We start from the raw sequence: 7,298 nt of genomic DNA on the forward strand, positions 1-7,298 counted from the left end.
TTCTTTTGTAGACCCTGGTCAATGTGTAGTATCTTTCGCCTCTTTTCATTTACAGATGCAAGAATGGCCTTGCAATGGCAATTTAGCACTACGCTTTCGAATCCTCAAAAATACCGCAATAAAATTATGTAGCCCTTTTACTTTGCCAACAACTTAACCTTAGGAAATTTACTTTGTACGCACAGCTGTTGAGCAAATAGTTAGAATTTGGAAGGACCCATTACAAGGGCCTCACCCCCAGTTCCCACTACTCGATTTCCATGATTTTCTTAACACGCCTGCGCCTCCTACCTTGCCCTTCCTCGACCAATCAAGACCCTCAACGGCATTAGTTCTCCCAACTTACCAAATTTTCCCATTTTCGCACCCTGTCTTTTGCTTCCTTAAAAATAGTAATTCATTACTTGTCGTCGGTCGTCTCGTACCAAACTTTGTTAAAACCTTCGCTTGTCCGTCACTTTGTACAAACTTCGATAAGAACATACAGTCCACCTAACCTTTGCTAGTATGTATATATGTACATTTCTTTAAAAATATATGTATTAAACATACAAGCCTTCGTTCGTGTTTTATTCACCAAAATTTTAGCAATTCGATAAATTAAAGTGAGCAAAAACAAAGTTGATATGCGGCAACGGTTGATCCTTCGTAGTTGTCGACATGTTTTTGAAGTGAAAATTTGCATCACTCGCATTATTTTGAAATTTATTTGCCTCAGTGCATGATTTTTCATCATTTTTTGAGGTTATGGCTCAACCATGACGTGATGGGTGATTTTTGATACCGAATTTGAACTCAGCGCCCCAAAATTCATAGGAATACATGTCTCTTGTTACCAGATCCGCACACTTTTTTTGTGTGGCTGTGTTATTTATAAATGAGCGCTATCATTTTCAATGCCCTAAATTGAAGAATAAATGAACAAGTTGATCAATTGTTATTTATACATAGAAATTTAGTTTATTTTAAACCTTTTAAAATCTTTTATAAAAGTATATTTTCTTACTAAAATTTCACTTTAAATATTTCCAGGTACCTCGGAAAAAAATTCATGATTTCAAAATCTTTTAAAATGCCTAAAAACTTACCAAATTTTGTATTATAATTTTTTAAATCTACATTTTCTTTTAAATGTTTTGGAAACTTTACATTATTATTTTTATGGCTTTGGAAATTTTTAAAAATATTTTTAAATATTCTCTTGAAATTAATTTTTCAAAATAAAAAATTCTTGTCAATTTTGTAAGAAATCTAAATCTTAGAAAATCTACATTTTGTTTAAAATTTTTTGACATCCTTTAAAGTTTCAACTTATTATTGGACTTGTTTGAAACTTCTAAATATCTCTTAAACTTATTCCTATATTTGTCAAATTCATAACTATTCAATTGTTATTTATTTATAAAAATTTGCCATTGTTTTGAGATGTTGCTAAATATTTTGCGGAAATTAATTATTCGAAATAAAAAAAAATCATTTTGAATTTTACCAGGAATCCTAATACAATTTTTTTACTATTTTCAAACCTTTTATATTCCTTAAAAGGTTCACGATTTTAATTTTTAAAAATTAGAAGTATTTCCTCAACTTAATCGTATTTTTTCTAAATGAATACATTTTTATCTGTTATTCACACATCAAAATTCGACATTTTCACTTATAAATAAAATTTTTTTGAACAGAAAAATAAAATCAGCATTGTGACGTTCTAAGTTTGAGTTTAGCTCTCTGAAATTTTTACGGTTCAAAACTTTCCGTTTCAGACAACTTAGTTTCGAATTGTTTAGTGTTTAATATTCCATTTTAAATAAACACTCGAACATTGCTAACTATTAAAAAATTGCTCTTTTTTAAAATTAAAATGTTTAAATTGTAAAGATTAAAAATGGTATATTTTCTACTGAAACAACAGAATGTTTATAAATTTACAGTCGGTAGTTTACGTTTGAGTAACTACTAAGGCTTTAGAATTGAAGTAGTTCAATTTTTAACGTCAAAATCTGTAAATTGTTTAATTTTAACTGATTTAGAATCGCCCCATAAAATCATTCACTTATTGTTCAATTTCGAATACACGAACTACAGTACAATTTTTAAAATCATTAATGAATTTATATTTATAGTTGATCAACTTAAAACGTTTTTCGTAAAAAAATTTCAATCGCAAAAGCTTTTAATTTTTTTAAGTAAGCCTTTAAGACTCCACCTTCAAATTTCTTAAATGGAAAATGTACCCTAAAAAATGAAAATCTAAAATGGAACATTGTTATGGTGAAAGATGTTAGAATTACACATGGTAAACTTAATGATTTCATTTTTTAAAAAGTTAACAATTACGCTAAGAATTTAAAAAAAAGTTGAAATCAAACTTATTTTAAATTGTATTATATATATTGTGATATAAAATTCTTGATATTTCAAGTGACTGGATAGATTTTTCTTCTAAAAACTTGTAAAATTCCCGGTCAAAGAAAAAATTCACTATCACTTCCCGGTCTAAAATAATTCCCGGTCATTTCACAGTTTCCCGGTCCAGCGGTCACCCTGAATAATGATATTGCATTCTTCTAGAATGATAATACATATTTCGTGCTTGGCATCTTAACCATTTTTCTTTAAACAATCAATTAAAATAATATATAGTTAAATAGTTCTGTCATTTTCCCATTTTTAAAAGCAGAATTTTCTAATTTTTCAGTCTTATTTTTTTTTAATTTATGTAATCACTAGTTGATTTTCGCATTTCCTCAGTTCTTGGTTTCAGCTTGAACGTTTGGTATCATAACGGCAAACATTTTCTTTTTATAACGAAGACAAGAATGAAGAATCTTGAAAAAAATTATCTTCCAAAAACTAAAGTTGCCTTAAAATATTCAGAATACAGAAATAAAATATTTACCATTATTGATTGTTGCAAAAAGTAACCTTGCAAATCTCGCAATCAGCTGAGTTCGCTCCCTGTAAAAACTTAAATGGTTATTCAAAATAAAATGATATCTCATACATCCATGATAGAATTCGAGACCCTGATTGGCTGCGAGAATTACATGGCTGGGAATCTACATTGGCTGTCAGGCTCTCTTGCCGCATATGGATACGACACAAGAGTGACAGCGCCAGTATTGGGAATATATTGTATCATTCATATACGTTACCAGAGGATCTGTACGTAATTGCATGATATAAAATGAACGCTACATTTGAAAAATACACGCTGAGAATTGATGTTTTCTCTTTAACCGTTTTCAAGGAGGAAATTCGCTTTCTAGTATTATATATAATAAACTTAAATTATCTTATTTGCAGAATTTGAGCCTGGACTGGGGGGGGGGGCAAGCCGTTGTGCCCCCCCCTCTCGAGATCCGCGCCAGCATGCAACACATTCAAATAATATACACACATACGTGCACGAACACATAGATACATGTTTTTTATCGACTTCCTTGTAGATGCGCTAGTGTCGCTATAAGTGGTCAAACGCACCCATGAGAGTCGACACAGCCTGGAACTAGTGCATACAAACGTTTGTGGTCCTACGCAAACCGTCACTCCAGGGAAAGAAGGTATATTTTAACAATTATTAATGATTACAGTCATTTCACTCATGTTTATTTCATGAAGCATAAACATGTAGCTACTACTTTAATCAAAGAATATATAGCTTTGGTCAAAGCACAGTTTAAGAAAAAGCCGAAAATAATACGCTCTGAGCGAGAAAAGGAGTACATTAATAATAATTCAAGCCAATATTTAAAGTCAGATGGAATCAAATCGCAGTTTACAGTAGCATACCCGCCTGAGCAGAACAGGGTTGCTGAAAGAAAGAATCGATCATTACTTGAAATGGCTCGATGTATAGTTTTTGATGCTGATATCGATAAAAAATTTTGAGGAAAAGCCGTAAATACCGAAAATTACCTTTAAAATAGACCACCCACTAAAAATAAAGAAAAAGCTCCTCATGAATTATGGCACGGGATTAAACCCTGTATAAATAATTTACAGATTTTTAGTGATACGGTTTTTATACACGTGCCAAAAAAGATAAAAAAAAGTCGGATGCCAAAGCTGAGAAACTAATATTCGTGGGATATTCCGAAGAATAGAAAGAATACCAGAAACTGGATACAGAAGCAAACACAATTCAAATCAGCGGGGATGTCATATTTGCTGAGTATAAAATTATGAAAATCAAAACTTCTGAAGAAAAAATTCGTGAAAAATCAACAGCTAAAATAACATTAAAATTCCAGGAAGAACGTGCGGCGGACGGTATACTAGAATAATCAGCACACAATACAGAAGCAACCAATGAAGAAGATGAGCATTCGAATTATAAAAACACTGATATCGAGGAAGCCGATTCAACATCGAATTCACAGGAGGGATCAGTGAGCATTCAAGATGAAAACATCGGAGAGGATAAGCTAGAAAATCGACGACAATACGGGAGAATAAATAAAGGATTGGCATCTAACTTTTACACAACAGGATATATCGCTACGCATACGGTCGATGAACCGAGGAATTTTAAGGAAGCAATGCGTAGCGTCAGTAAAGAAGAGTGAAGAAAAGCAACGGAGGAAGAAATCGGCTCGTTAATGAAAAATGGAATGTGTACGCTGGTCGAGTCACCAAAAGATAGAAAGGTAATTCGAATGCAAGTGGGTATTTAAACTTAAAAGAGATACTGAAGAAAAAATATCTGAATACAAGGCAAGAATGGTTGCACAAGGATTCTCATCTATCGTAAGAGTAAGCTGCGTCTGACTAGCATGGTCAACATTATAATTTATAATTATTTATTTATTTACCAAATGCAACATAAAAATGTATGGAATATAAGTAAAGTACTTTGCGAATCTTTCGTCTAGCAAAGGTGGCCGAGCCCCCATTTAAAATCTGGTGATGTGCTCACAGAGCTCAAAGCCACCAAGCAGAACAGAGAGCGCCCATGATGTTTAAATGATTCACCTGCAGACGTTGCCTTGATGTCATTTTCGAAATCCATCTCTAACTTTGCAGTCCCTAATTTCCCCCTGACTAAATGCACTGTTCTGCATTTGTCTAGTCCGATCTCCATGTGGACATCGTTGGAAAACTGCTGTGTAACATAGAAGCTGATGGCGGTGGAATGCAAGTGAACACAATAATAATGCAAGTAAACTTGTTGACATGTATGATATAAAATCAACGTATATTTAAAGAAACATATTACTGATGAGAGTATAAATATAGAGAATCAATATGAAAAAGGATTATATAACCTTCCAGTTCTGTGTGACTTTATGAACTGAACTCAGGGTCAGAGCGCGCGATCTGACTGCTACGCTTACATGACACGTCCCTTTTGCGAGGTTGCCAAACTCACTTCTTTATACTTCTTTTTACACTTTACATTTAACATGACATCGCTGCTCTCTCTCCAACACCCCCCTTCAACGATGATCCGGGATGGCTTAATTGCTTAATCCACATTTCTTCTGAAGTATGGACAATCTAATATTTTCATAGGCTTAGTGAAAATATCTGCTAACATGTGCTCTGTAGGACATTATTGATTGTCTTCTAGAATTGTTGTTTGACCTTTTTGTATTGTTCCATAATCTGCTAATAACTGCCGTAACCAGATGCCTTTTGTAGTACAAGGTAGTACTTTAGGAGCAAGTTCTATGTGTCCAGGTATGAGCACATCGGCAATGACTCACGCGGTTTTATCCCAGAAACTTTCTTTTTTCAACCTTGAAATCTCATTTTTCTTTACATTCATTTTTGCCGTCATAAATATTATTCACAATTAACAAAAATATTTTTAGGAACACAATTTTTTTCATCGATATATAATGTACACTTCATATTACCACCGCTATTGTGTTGTATGGCATTTTGGTATTATCATTATACAGCGTGATAGTGTAATCGTTATTATCATTATTATTGTATATTTGGAATAACCTAATTTTATATAATTATCGTTCAAAAGTGTATGAGCTTAATATGTTCATAGATTTCATCTTCGTTTTATGATATATTGCGCGTTGTATCTTTCTTCCATTATGCATATATTTTAAGTCATATTAATCGTTTTCTTCTCTAATATTATTTAACATGTTTGTCTATTTATAATATAGTACGTTTGCATCTTTGTCATGAATAAGTTATATTTAAATCTGTATACGTTATATCATATCTCCTTTCTTCTGTAATTTTATTTCTGATTTAGCATTAAACGAATTTGTAATGCTGAGTAAGAGAGGCAAGCGGTAGGCATAAAGGAACAACACAGAATAATCTCATTAGACCGCGCATCCAAAATTTGCCGAGTGGGGGAGAATGTTGAAACAAGGATTCCACTATCACCTCCACTTCCACGGGATGGTAAAAGCCGCGCGCTCTCGCATGATCCGCACATAAAAGAGCACGTTTTAGCCAGCATTGACACATTCGATCTCCGATCAGAGAAAAGCTTCATTGACACCAGCCTGCACTACCAAAAATAGTTCTCTCTCCAGCCCCTTCGGGCTTTCTATTGGGGAACTATTTGGTACTGTTTAACCGTTGTTTCCAGATCTTTCACCCAGCACTGCTTAAGGCACCTCCGCAGTTTGACCTTCTAAACTTTGAGTGGATGGTGTTTAACGGACGGCAGAGAACTGCCACGTGGACGTCGTCAACCGGTGCAGGTGAAGGAGCACCGCTTGCCCGTCCACGGAACCCTGAACCAGAATCAACAAAACCATCCGCCCTCCAACACCGTCACCTGGAGGTGCTAATACCAGGGACATTAGCCTCAATACCGGGACGCTTTGCTCCACCACGCCGCAGGAAGGGTTCGTCACGCAAGACCTTGATACACCTGCGTTAACACTGAGAAAAATTCAGCGCCGCTTGCAAGACGCTAATTCCAGTGACGTGTTATCAGGGCCGAGAGGCGGTTTTGAGCTTAGATCCAGAAGTTATGCTCAAATGGAACAAGCAGCGTGTTCCTGACGGATTCAACCCGAACACACGAAAGTGCCTGGAGAATATTAAGCTACTAGGCAGTCTGATAAGTCCCTGAAAAATGAAACACGGAGACGTTTTTTTGGCCAAAGTCGGTTTTATTTTTCAACATACTCTCCTTTTAGGTCGATACAGCCAGTCCAACGATTTTCTAACTTTTTGTTATCGTCCGAAAAGTACTCGATCGGAAGATTTCCAAAATACGCCTCAGTTTCAGCTATGAGCTCCTCATTTGAGTAAAAACGCTTACCGGTGAGCCATCACTTCAGGTTAGGGAACAAGTAATAGTCGCTGGG

Source organism: Belonocnema kinseyi, chromosome 8 (assembly GCF_010883055.1).
Source record: "Belonocnema kinseyi isolate 2016_QV_RU_SX_M_011 chromosome 8, B_treatae_v1, whole genome shotgun sequence".
NCBI lineage: Eukaryota > Metazoa > Arthropoda > Insecta > Hymenoptera > Cynipidae > Belonocnema > Belonocnema kinseyi.